This window comes from Enhydra lutris, unplaced genomic scaffold, assembly GCF_002288905.1.
Source record: "Enhydra lutris kenyoni isolate GAN:26980312 unplaced genomic scaffold, ASM228890v2 scaffoldscaffold28, whole genome shotgun sequence".
Lineage (NCBI taxonomy): Eukaryota > Metazoa > Chordata > Mammalia > Carnivora > Mustelidae > Enhydra > Enhydra lutris.
Window position 1 is genome coordinate 2153987 of NW_019154112.1, and position 12320 is coordinate 2166306.

General features: G+C 41.9%; 1 pseudogene; it reads left to right on the forward strand.

The window, feature by feature from the left end:
- LOC111152436 overlaps positions 1 to 5629 on the forward strand; it is an 11300-nt pseudogene extending 5671 nt beyond the window's left edge.
- Positions 5630 to 12320: the final 6691 nt, after the last annotated feature.

Below are 12320 nucleotides of genomic sequence, written 5' to 3' on the forward strand. Positions count from 1 at the left end.
TTTTCTTCTTTCTGAACCTCTTTTTATCCCCTTTCTCCCCCTCACGATTTGGGATCTCTTCTGATTTGGCTAAAGCATATTTTCCTGGGGTTGTTGCCACCCTTTTAGTATTTTACTTGCTCCTTCATCTACTCTTATCTGGACAAAATGACAAGGCAGAAAAATTCACCACAAAAAAAAGAACAAGAGGCAGTACCAAAGGCTAGGGACCTAATCAATACAGACATTGGTAATATGTCAGATCTAGAGTTCAGAATGACGATTCTCAAGGTTCTAGCCGGGCTCGAAAAAGGCATGGAAGATATTAGAGAAACACTCTCTGGAGATATAAAAGCCCTTTCTGGAGAAATAAAAGAACTAAAATCTAACCAAGTTGAAATCAAAAAAGCTATTAATGAGGTGCAATCAAAAATGGAGGCTCTCACTGCTAGGATAAATGAGGCAGAAGAAATAATTAGTGATATAGAAGACCAAATGACAGAGAATAAAGAAGCTGAGCAAAAGAGGGACCAACAGCTACTGGATCATGAGGGGAGAATTCGAGAGATAAGTGACACCATAAGACGAAACAACATTAGAATAATTGGGATTCCAGAAGAAGAGGAAACAGAGAGGGGAGCAGAAGGTATATTGGAGAGAATTATTGGAGAGAATTTCCCCAATATGGCAAAGGGAACAAGCATCAAAATCCAGGAGATTCAGAGAACCCCTCTCAAAATCAATAAGAATAGGTCCACACCCCGTCACCTAATAGTAAAATTTACAAGTCTTAGTGACAAAGAGAAGATCCTGAAAGCAGCCCGGGAAAAGAAATCTGTAACATACAATGGTAAAAATATTAGATTGGCAGCAGACTTATCCACCGAGACCTGGCAGGCCAGAAAGAGCTAGCATGATATATTCAGAGTACTAAACGAGAAAAACATGCAGCCAAGAATACTATATCCAGCTAGGCTATCATTGAAAATAGAAGGAGAGATTAAAAGCTTCCAGGACAAACAAAAACTGAAAGAATTTGCAAATACCAAACCAGCTCTACAGGAAATATTGAAAGGGGTCCTCTAAGCAAAGAGAGACCCTAAAAGTAGTAGATCAGAAAGGAGCAGAGACAATATACAATAACAGTCACCTTACAGGCAATACAATGGCACTAAATTCATATCTCTCAATACTTACCCTGAATGTGAATGGGCTAAATGCCCCAATCAAAAGACACAGGGTATCAGAATGGATAAAAAAACAAAACCCATCTATATGTTGCCTACAAGAAACTCATCTTAAACCTGAAGACACCTCCAGATTTAAAGTGAGGGGGTGGAAAAGAATTTACCATGCTAATGGACATCAGAAAAAAAGCAGGAGTGGCAATCCTTATATCAGATCAATTAGACTTTAAGCCAAAGACTATAATAAGAGATGAGGAAGGACACTATATCATACTCAAAGGAACTGTCCAACAAGAAGATCTAACAATTTTAAATATCTATGCCCCTAACATGGGAGCAGCCAACTATATAAACCAATTAATAACAAAATCAAAGAAACACATCGACAATAACACAATAATAGTAGGGGACTTTAACACTCCCCTCACTGAAATGGACAGATCATCCAAGCAAAAGATCAACAAGGAAATCAAGGCCTTAAATGACACACTGGACCAGATGGACATCACAGATATATTCAGAACATTTCATCCCAAAGCAACAGAATACACATTCTTCTCTAGTGCACATGGAACATTCTCCAGAATAGATCATATTCTCGGTCCTAAATCAGGTCTCAACCGTTTTCAAAAGATTGGAATCATTCCCTGTATATTTTCAGACCACAATGCTCTGAAGCTAGAACTCAATCACAAGAGGAAATTTGGAAAGAACCCAAATACATGGAGACTAAACAGCATCCTTCTAAAGAATGAATGGGTCAACCAGGAAATTAAGGAAGAGTTGAAAAAATTCATGGAAACAAGTGATAATGAAAACACAATGGTTCAAAATCTGTGGGACACAACAAAGGCAGTCCTGAGAGGAAAATATATAGCGGTACAAGCCTTTCTCAAGAAACAAGAAAGGTCTCAGGTACACAACCTAACCCTACACCTAAAGGAGCTGGAGAAAGAACAAGAAAGAAAGCCTAAACCCAGCAGGAGAAGAGAAATCATAAAGATCAGAGCAGAAATCAATGAAATAGAAACCAAAAAAACAATAGAACAAATCAATGAAACTAGGAGCTGGTTCTTTGAAAGAATTAATAAGATCGATAAACCCCTGGCCAGACTTATCAAAAAGAAAAGAGAAAGGACCCAAATAAATAAAATCATAAATGAAAGAGGAGAGATCACAACGAACACCAAAGAAATACAGAGAATTATAAGAACATACTATGAACAACTCTACGCCAACAAATTTGACAATCTGGAAGAAATGGATGCATTCCTAGAGACATATAAACTACCACAACTGAACCAGGAAGAAATAGAAAGCCTGAACAGATCCATAACCAGTAAGGAGATTGAAACAGTCATCAAAAATCTCCAAACAAACAAAAGCCCAGGGCCAGACGGCTTCCCGGGGGAATTCTACCAAACATTTAAAGAAGAACTAATTCCTATTCTCTGGAAACTGTTCCAAAAAATAGAAATGGAAGGAAAACTTCCAAACTCATTTTATGAGGCCAGCATCACTTTGATCCCAAAACCAGACAAGGATCCCATCAAAAAAGAGAACTACAGACCAATATCCTTGATGAACACAGATGCAAAAATTCTCGCCAAAATACTAGCCAATAGGATTCAACAGTACATTAAAAGGATTATTCACCACGACCAAGTGGGATTTATTCCAGGGCTGCAAGCTTGGTTCAACATCCGCAAATCAATCAATGTGATACAACACATTAATAAAAGAAAGAACAAGAACCATATGATCCTCTCCATAGATGCTGAAAAAGCATTTGACAAAGTACAGCATCCCTTCCTGATCAAAACTCTTCAAAGTGTAGGGATAGAGGGCACATACCTCAATATTATCAAAGCCATCTATGAAAAACCCACCGCAAATATCATTCTCAATGGACAAAAACTGAAAGCTTTTCCGCTAAGGTCAGGAACATGGCAGGGATGTCCGTTATCACCACTGCTATTCAACATAGTACTAGAAGTCCTAGCCTCAGCAATCAGACAACAAAAGGAAATTAAAGGCATCCAAATCGGCAAAGAAGAAGTCAAACTATCACTCTTCGCAGATGATATGATACTATATGTGGAAAACCCAAAAGACTCCACTCCAAAACTGCTAGAACTTGTACAGGAATTCAGTAAACTGTCAGGATATAAAATCAATGCACAGAAATCAGTTGCATTTCTCTACACCAACAACAAGACAGAAGAAAGAGAAATTAAGGAGTCCATCCCATTTACAATTGCACCCAAAACTATAAGATACCTAGGAATAAACCTAACCAAAGAGACTAAGAATCTATACACAGAAAACTATAAAGTACTCATGAAAGAAATTGAGGAAGACACAAAGAAATGGAAAAATGTTCCATGCTCCTGGATTGGAAGAATAAATATTGTGAAAATGTCTATGCTACCTAAAGCAATCTACACATTTAATGCAATTCCTATCAAAGTACCATCCATTTTTTTCAAAGAAATGGAACAAATAATCCTAAAATTTATATGGAACCAGAAAAGACCTCGAATAGCCAAAGCAATATTGAAGAAGAAAGCCAAAGTTGGTGGCATCACAATTCCGGACTTCAAGCTCTATTACAAAGCTGTCATCATCAAGACAGCATGGTACTGGCACAAAAACAGACACATAGATCAATGGAACAGAATAGAGAGCCCAGAAATAGACCCTCAACTCTATGGTCCACTAATCTTCGACAAAGCAGGAAAGAATATCCAATGGAAAAAAGACAGCCTCTTCAACAAATGGTGTTGGGAAAATTGGACAGCCACATGCAGAAAAGTGAAATTGGATCATTTCCTTACACCACACATGAAAATAGACTCAAAATGGATCAAGGATCTCAATGTGAGAAAGGAATCCATCAAAATCCTTGAGGAGAACACAGGCAGCAACCTCTTTGACCTCAGCCGCAGCAACATCTTCCTAGGAACATCGCCAAAGGCAAGGGAAGCAAGGGCAAAAATGAACTATTGGGATTTCATCAAGATCAAAAGCTTTTGCACAGCAAAGGAAACAGTTAATAAAACCAAAAGACAACGGACAGAATGGGAGAAGATATTTGCAAATGACATATCGGATAAAGGGCTAGTGTCCAAAATCTATAAAGAACTTATCCAGCTCAACACCCAAAGAACAAATAATCCAATCAAGAAATGGGGAGAGGACACGAACAGACATTTCTGCAAGGAAGACATCCAGATGGCCAACAGACACATGAAAAAGTGCTCCACATCACTCGGCATCAGGGAAATACAAATCAAAACCACAATGAGATACCACCTCACACCAGTCAGAATGGCTAAAATTAACAAGTCAGGAAATGACAGATGCTGGCGAGGATGCGGAGAAAGGGGAACCCTCCTACACTGTTGGTGGGAATGCAAGCTGGTGCAACCACTCTGGAAAACAGCATGGAGGTTCCTCAAAATGTTGAAAATAGAACTACCCTATGACCCAGCAATTGCACTGCTGGGTATTTACCCTAAAGATACAAACGTAGTGATCCGAAGGGGCACGTGCACCCGAATGTTTATAGCAGCAATGTCTACAATAGCCAAACTATGGAAAGAACCTAGATGTCCATCAACAGACGAATGGATAAAGAAGATGTGGTATATATACACAATGGAATACTATGCAGCCATCAAAAGAAATGAAATCTTGCCATTTGCGACGACGTGGATGGAACTAGAGGGTATCATGCTTAGCGAAATAAGTCAATTGGAGAAAGACAACTATCATATGATCTCCCTGATATGAGGGAGAGGAGATGCAACATGGGGGGTTAAGGGGGTAGGAGAAGAGTAAATGAAACAAGATGGGATTGGGAGGGAGACAAACCATAAGTGACTCTTAATCTCACAAAACAAACTGAGGGTTAATGGGGGGAGGGGGGTTGGGGGGGTGGGATTATGGACATTGGGGAGTGCTGTGAAGTGTGTAAACCTGGCGATTCACAGACCTGTACCTCTGGGGATAAAAAGATATTATGTTTATAAAAAATAAAATTAAAAAAAAAAAAGAGAGATGGCAGTCCCCTCTCTTCACTAAACCCTCAGGGATAAGTGGTCTTCACTTTTGTGTGTGCCAAAGTCTAAAGACTCCTGTGGTGTGTGCTTGCACGGATCCTCCCAGCAGAATGCAAAAGCTCCCTGAATTTCTGTCCTTTGTAGAGTACCTGCACAGAGAGTGGTCACCTGGTCAGGCACTCCTCCATGCTGTCCTTCTTGGGAAGTCATATGGCTACAAGTTTTCTGTCCTTTGCAGTACCCTTACACTCTGAGGGGTTGCCCAAATGTGCACACTCCCATGCCATCCCTGCTGGAGGAAGTCAGAGGGCTGCCACTTTTCTCTCCTTCACAGGACACCTGCAGGAGTGCTGTCACCGGATCCTGCTGCAGTTCATGGTTTATGGCAAACGGAGTTGAGGGTCCTCTCCCGGGTTTGCTGACCCTCACTGCTTTCTTCATTCCAATGCTTAGCAACTCTGTCTGCTCATGCACCCCTGTCCTTTCTGTGACCCTGGAGATTGTATGACCACACTGTCACACCTAGGATTCTGTCCTGCTTCCAACCTGAGCACCCTTCAGGCGTGGATGTCTCTCATTGGAGCAGATTTATAAAGGTTCTAATATTGAGCTCTGGGGCTATATCACTTTCTAGTAACCAGTTTACAGAGGCTCCCTCCCTCCAATGATTATCTTCTGAGATATCCCCTCAGATACTCCAGACCTCCTACTTTGCAAAAGGTGGTCACTTTTTGGTTTGTAGAATTCCAGCAGTTCTTTCCTTATACCTCAGTCTGAATTCATAGGAGTTCAGAATGATTTGATAGTTATCTACCTAAATTCAGGGGACCAGATAAAACGAGGTCCCCTACCCTTCTGACATCTTGCCTCCCTCCCGAAAATTCAAATTCTATAATCCATGCAAGAAGAGGAGGTGACTTATATCATACATAATGAATTTAACAGATCTTGCTCAATATGTTTGGTGTCAACAGTGGATGGACTCTATATACTCTAAAGCCTTGGGTCACACATTGTACAACACAGCTTTCCCTTCCCTGTATTTCCATAAACTAAGTCACCATCCACTGCACACACATCCACCATCTTAGTGTTCATAAACACAAGTTTCCAATTTCACATCAGGTATTGGCAGTCCAACCAATCCAAACCTTCTTCAGCAACAAATAATGATTGATCAGAACTATCAAGATCGTAGGGCACCTGGGCTGCTCAGTTGGTTAAGCATCTGACTCTTGATTTCAACCCAGGTCATGATGTTCCAGGTTGTGAGATGGAGGCCTGTGGTGGTTCCATGGTGGGTGTGGAGCCAGCTTAGGATTCTCTCTCTCCCTCTGTCTCTCACTGCCTCCATGTTCCCTCTCTCTCAAAACACCAAACCAAAACAAACAAACAAACAAACAAGCAAACAAACAAAAAAATCACTGTTCTCAGCAGCAACTATTATGGAACACCCAAAGCACCTTCACACCATTGTATGGATGGATCCTCCAGCATGGGGATTTTCTTCAGCTCTAACGATAAAGAAAAGCTCTAAAGATGCAGAGCATCATTACTAGGAGAAAAGGTAGTTGCTGTAACTGACAATTCTGTAGAGTCACGGGCAGATGAGATGTGGAGGGAGCAGCTTCCTAGTGAGACTGGATTCACTTTTGCACCTGGAAAACCAGGGTACTGAGAAGAGATCAGGGGGATACCTTAAAAGGAAGGCAGGTCAAAGGACTGTAAGCCTGCATTATTGCCATAACGTTGCTATAGACTTACTGATAAATATCATTCTTTTGACTCTCTCTATGTAATTCTGTGTAAAGCCACAACATTATTTTCCATGCATTTCCACTCCCTCACTGCATACTACAACAAAGGACCCTTCTGCTCAAAGACCCAATGGAGTAGTGTGTAAGCATTTTGAGGCATAATTTGAAAACACCATAAAGGCTCACTCATTTCAACAAAGTATCCTGTCCCCCTGAAAATATAAGGACTATTTTCAGCCCCTTGCAGGTCTGGCATCACAGATAATAAATCTTGCAGTGGGCCCAGGGTGTGTGGACACCGGATCACAGAAGAGTGGCAGCTCTCTTCCTATCCATTCAACACCTCCAAGTACATGCTTGGAAAGGAGGAAGACATACATTTCCTTTGTCTCTCATCCACAGTAGAGCAGGTGTCAAAGGTCACAATTCTCCAGGATGGTTAGCATCCTCTTAGAGCACCCAATAACTCAATATTTGCAGTTAAAACTTGTAATGTAATAATGTAATGTAATGTAATAATAATGTAAATAATAATGTAAAATAATGTAATGTAATGTAATAATACCTTGCTTTACTAACTACCCCTCGTCACTTGAAAAAAGAAGCAAAATTGAAATAAAACAAAAGCACTTATTTGGGGTCTTAGACATGTAATTCAGGAACATTGATTCAGGTAGTAACCCATATTGTGTCCCACTAGGGAACAAAAAAATTGAGGGTTTTTACAACAACAGGGAATGCTTATATAATGTTAAAAATAGTTATGATTGGGGGCACCTGGGTGGCTCAGTGGATTAAGCCTCTGCCTTCAGCTCAGGTTATGATCTCAGCATCCTGGGATTGTGCCCCACGTCGGGCTCTCTGCTCAGTGGGGAGCCTGCTTCCCTCTCTCTCTTTCTGCCTCTCTGCCTACTTGTGATCTCTCTGTCAAATAAATAAATAAAATCTTTAAAAAAATAGTTATGATTGGTGTTGGTGGTAGAAAACTAATCTCAGCTAAACAAAATTGGTTCTCTGATGGCTAGAGCCATCATTGAGCAAAAGTCCGTTATTGCTGCAAGTTGCAGATGTTCCTACAGAGCCCCTGGAATATTCCTGGTTTGGCCTTGTTCAAAAGTTCATTTTTCCACCCAGTGACAACATGTGTAAGACCCACCGCCTTAATGGCCTTGGGCTCCATTTTAAAACATCTCAACATAAGTGACCCCATTTCTTTTCACCTCTCACACAATTCAAAAGGTTAGAAGTCATATTTTAAGCATACTTATATTCTTAATATAAAAAAGACCTAGGACACTTTCAGCTACTAAAATGATATCCTACAGCTATCAAGTCATAAGCCATACTTATTTGTTTCTTCCCTAATGGTCCCTTAATGATCAATTTTATTAGCATCAGGTTATTATTTATAATGCAAAAACAGGAATGAACAGAGTAGTAACATTTTCTATTTCCTGTATCTTTTTCAGTAAAATGTCTATTTAGAAGCTCAGGGTTACTGTATTATCATTGCTATTTTGAAATCAACTGGACAAAAATAGGAATTGATGTTCTACCAACACAAGTTCTATAAAAAGATCATTCTAGCTTCATAACGGATTCAGTCACATTTTATTTAAATAAACTAATTTGACCTAACCGAAAGTGTTAGTAATTTTCTAGCTTAAATTCAATTAGTTTTAGTTACTGGTAGAAAGCCTAGATACCCAACTTGGCTGTTAAAAAAAAAAATGGTAAACAGGTATTCCTAGAGGTCAGAATGCTCGTGCTTGTCATGCTTACTGCACACAACGGGCACGGAGCAGATGTGTGTGGATGGGATGATGGAAGAGTAGATGATGAGTGGGCAGAACCAACTGAGCAGGCAAGGAGGAAGGAAAAGCAGGAGGTGAGAAGACCCAGAGAGTTCCTAAATCCAAGCTGTACACATAATATGATACAGAGAATAAGTATGGAGACATGCAGATGATGGCCATTTAGGTCCATCTGGTAAAGATAGGAGAGGATTATGCTAAGTGAAGTAAGTCAAACAAAGAAAGTCAATTATCATATGGTTTCACTTATTTGTGAAACATACAAGGAAGAGCATGGAGGAAATTAGGAGAAGGGAAAAATGAAGGGGGAGAAATTGGAGTGGGAGATGAACCATGGAGACTATGGATTCCGGGAAACACACTGAGGATTTTAGAGGGGAGGGAGTGAGGTGGGTGGGTGATCCTGGCGATGGGTATTAAGGAGGGCAAGGATTGCATGGAGCACCAGGTGTAGCATGCAATGAATCTTGGAACACTACATCAAAAACTAATGGTGCCCTGTATAATGACTACCATAACACACTACGAGAGGAAATGGGAGTTCAGTCAGCCCTTCAGATGCTAAAGCAGAAGAGACAAGCAGTGTGTTCTAAGAGGGTCTGTACTGTGTCAGCCAGCAACATTGGGCTGCTAGGACCTCCATGCCTGCTGGGCTCAGGCTGATTCCCAAACCTGCAGAGCCACCAGTGTGGACAAGGCTGACTCCCAGAAAATCTTTCTGGGGTGGCTGCTTTAAGCCAGCGCACTTACTCCCCACTTGGACTGGCTCCCTGATGATGTTCTGGTCATTGGATAATCAAGACTCACAGATGTCTCCTACTGGAGAATATCTCAAACCACCCTGCACTGCCCTGCTCTGACAAGGCATTCCAGAGCCCTCCAGGTGTGTCTTCAGGAGCAAGAATATCCACATTTGTGCAGATTAGCTCTTGGAATGAGGCAGTGGCCAGGAACACCCAATAGCCCACTACTGAAACCCAGCCTCTCCCTACAGATGACCTGGTACAGATAGAGAGAAAGGATCAGGAGGAAGCCTGGAACAAACAGCTTAGAAGCCACGAAAACAGAATCAGGGAAATAAATGATGCCATGAAACGTTCCAACTTCAGAATTATTGGAATCCCTGAAGGGGAGGAGAAAGAAAGAAGTCTAGAAGATATAGTGCAACAAGTTCTTCATGAAAATTTTCCCAATCTTGCGAATGGAACCAGCGTTCATGTACTAGAGGCTGAACTGTCTCCACCCAAGATTATAGATTCCAAAAAAGCATCAAGACACCTGATAGTCAAATTGAGGAATCATAATTGTAGATATAATCTCTTGAAAGCCGCTAGGACAAAGAGGCTCCTCACTTACAGAGGAAAGCCCATCAGAATAATGTCAGACCTGTCCACAGAGACCTGGCAAGCCAGAAAGGGCTGGCAAGATATATTCAGGGCACTAAATGAGAAGAACATGCAGCCAAGAATACTTTATCCAGCAAGACTGACATTCAAAATGGATGGAGAGATAAAGAGTTTCCAAGACCTGCAAGGCTTAAAAGACTATGCAACCACCAAGCCAACATTGCAGGAAATATTAAGGGGGGTTCTATAAAAGAGGAAAAATCCTAAGAATAGCATTGAACAGAAATATAGAGACAATCTACAGAAAGAAAGACTTCAAAGGTAACACGATGTCAATAAAAACGTATCTATCAATAATCACTCTCAATGTGAATGGTATAAATGCGCCCATAGAATGACACAGGGTTACAGATTGGATAAAACTACAGGACCCATCCATATGTTGTCTACAAGAGACCCATTTTGAACCTAAAGATACACCCAGACTGAAAGTGAAGGGATGGAGAAGCACCTTTCATGTCAATGGGCCTCAAAAGAAGGCCGGGGTAGTGATTCTCATATCAGATAAATACGATTTTAAACTAAAGACTGTAGTCACAGATTCCAGACTCTTCTGAACTGTGTCCCCATGGATGTGCGGTCTGTACTCTGTCAGTTAGCCTTTGGCTCTTGGGGCCCCCCAGGCCTGTTGGGTTCAGGCTGGACCTCAAAACTGCACAGCTTCCAGGGTAGACAGAGCCTACTCCCCCAAAATCTTCCTGAGGTGACAATTTTAAACTGAAGATGGTCAGTCCCCATTGGGACTGGCTGCCTGATGGTGTCCTGGGCTCACCAGTAATCAAGCTTCTTGTGAAGGATACTCTAGCCAGTTGACTGGGCTGATGCTGGGAAAGCAGGACAACTTCCTCCATCTCTGCCTTCAGGGGGACCATGCACATTTGTGCAGAGTAGAGTTTGCAGTTAGGCACACACTGGGTCCTGCAAGAGCTGAATCCTGTGACCTAGGCTCTGCAGACCCCTGTCTTTCTGGATCCCTGACAGCACCAATCTGCACAGCAGCACATGCCCAGCACACATACCTTTAGCAGACCTTGGGTATCAGGGCCCTCCAGGCCTGGGGAGTTAGTGCCTGTCCCCAAACGATGGTAGAGTCTAGAGGATAGTGGAAGCCCATCCCCCATAAATCATTCTGAAGCAGCAGTTGCAAACTGGTGGGTCAGTCCTCATTTGAAGCTGTTGCCTGTTTAGGATCCAGGGCTTCGGGTCTCTCTTACTGGAGGAGTCACTGGCCAGTGGTCCTTCCCCTTGTTGACTAGAAAGTCCACTATCTCCCTGACTCGCCTGCAGGGGGAATGGGCACACTCTTTATTATGTTAAGACTTGGTGCTTACAAATAAGCATACCAGCTAGCCACCCTGTCCTGAGCTGGCTAGTCACAGCTGAGGTGGGAGATCCTGAACTTCCAGGTTAGAAAAGTGTTTCATGAATTCACACAGGCCCATATTTCTGCCTCACTCACATAGGAATCATGAGTCCTGCCTCAAAAAAATAAAAGTGATCTCTCAGTTCCTGCCATGTCCATGGGTACCTTTACCTTCTCCTAGGCCATGGGAGAGGGCCGGAGACCTCGGTTCTAATCCTTGGCTTGTCACTAAGCAGCCATATGACTCTGGCTGTACCCCAGGCTCTGCAAGGCCCTGCCCCTCATCTGTGAGTGGTGGTAGTAGACTTAGGGGGTCTCCAAGCTCCATGATGATGTGGCCCCTCCCTCTCCTCACTAAGTAAATGGGACATGGCTGAACAGGGGACTTTCCTGCGTGATGTTCCCTCCTTCCTACAACAAGCTGTTTCTACATGTTCATGTTTCATATTAAGTTTTCTGTTCCTGGGAGGGCCCAGAAGTGATCATTTTCCTCCAGAGTATAAATAATGACTCTTCTTGGAAGACTGAAAAAAAAAAAAAGACATTTTCTCCAAATTTACAATTTGCAAACTTTACTATCACATGCCTGGAGGTCTTTCTACTCTCATTGATCTGGGGGGTATCCTCTCTGCCTCTAGGACATGAACACTTGTTCCATTCCCCAAATAGGGAAATTCTCAGCTAGGATTTGCTCAACCATATCTTCTAGTCCTCTGTCCACCTGCTCAGGGATCCCACCAATTCTGACAT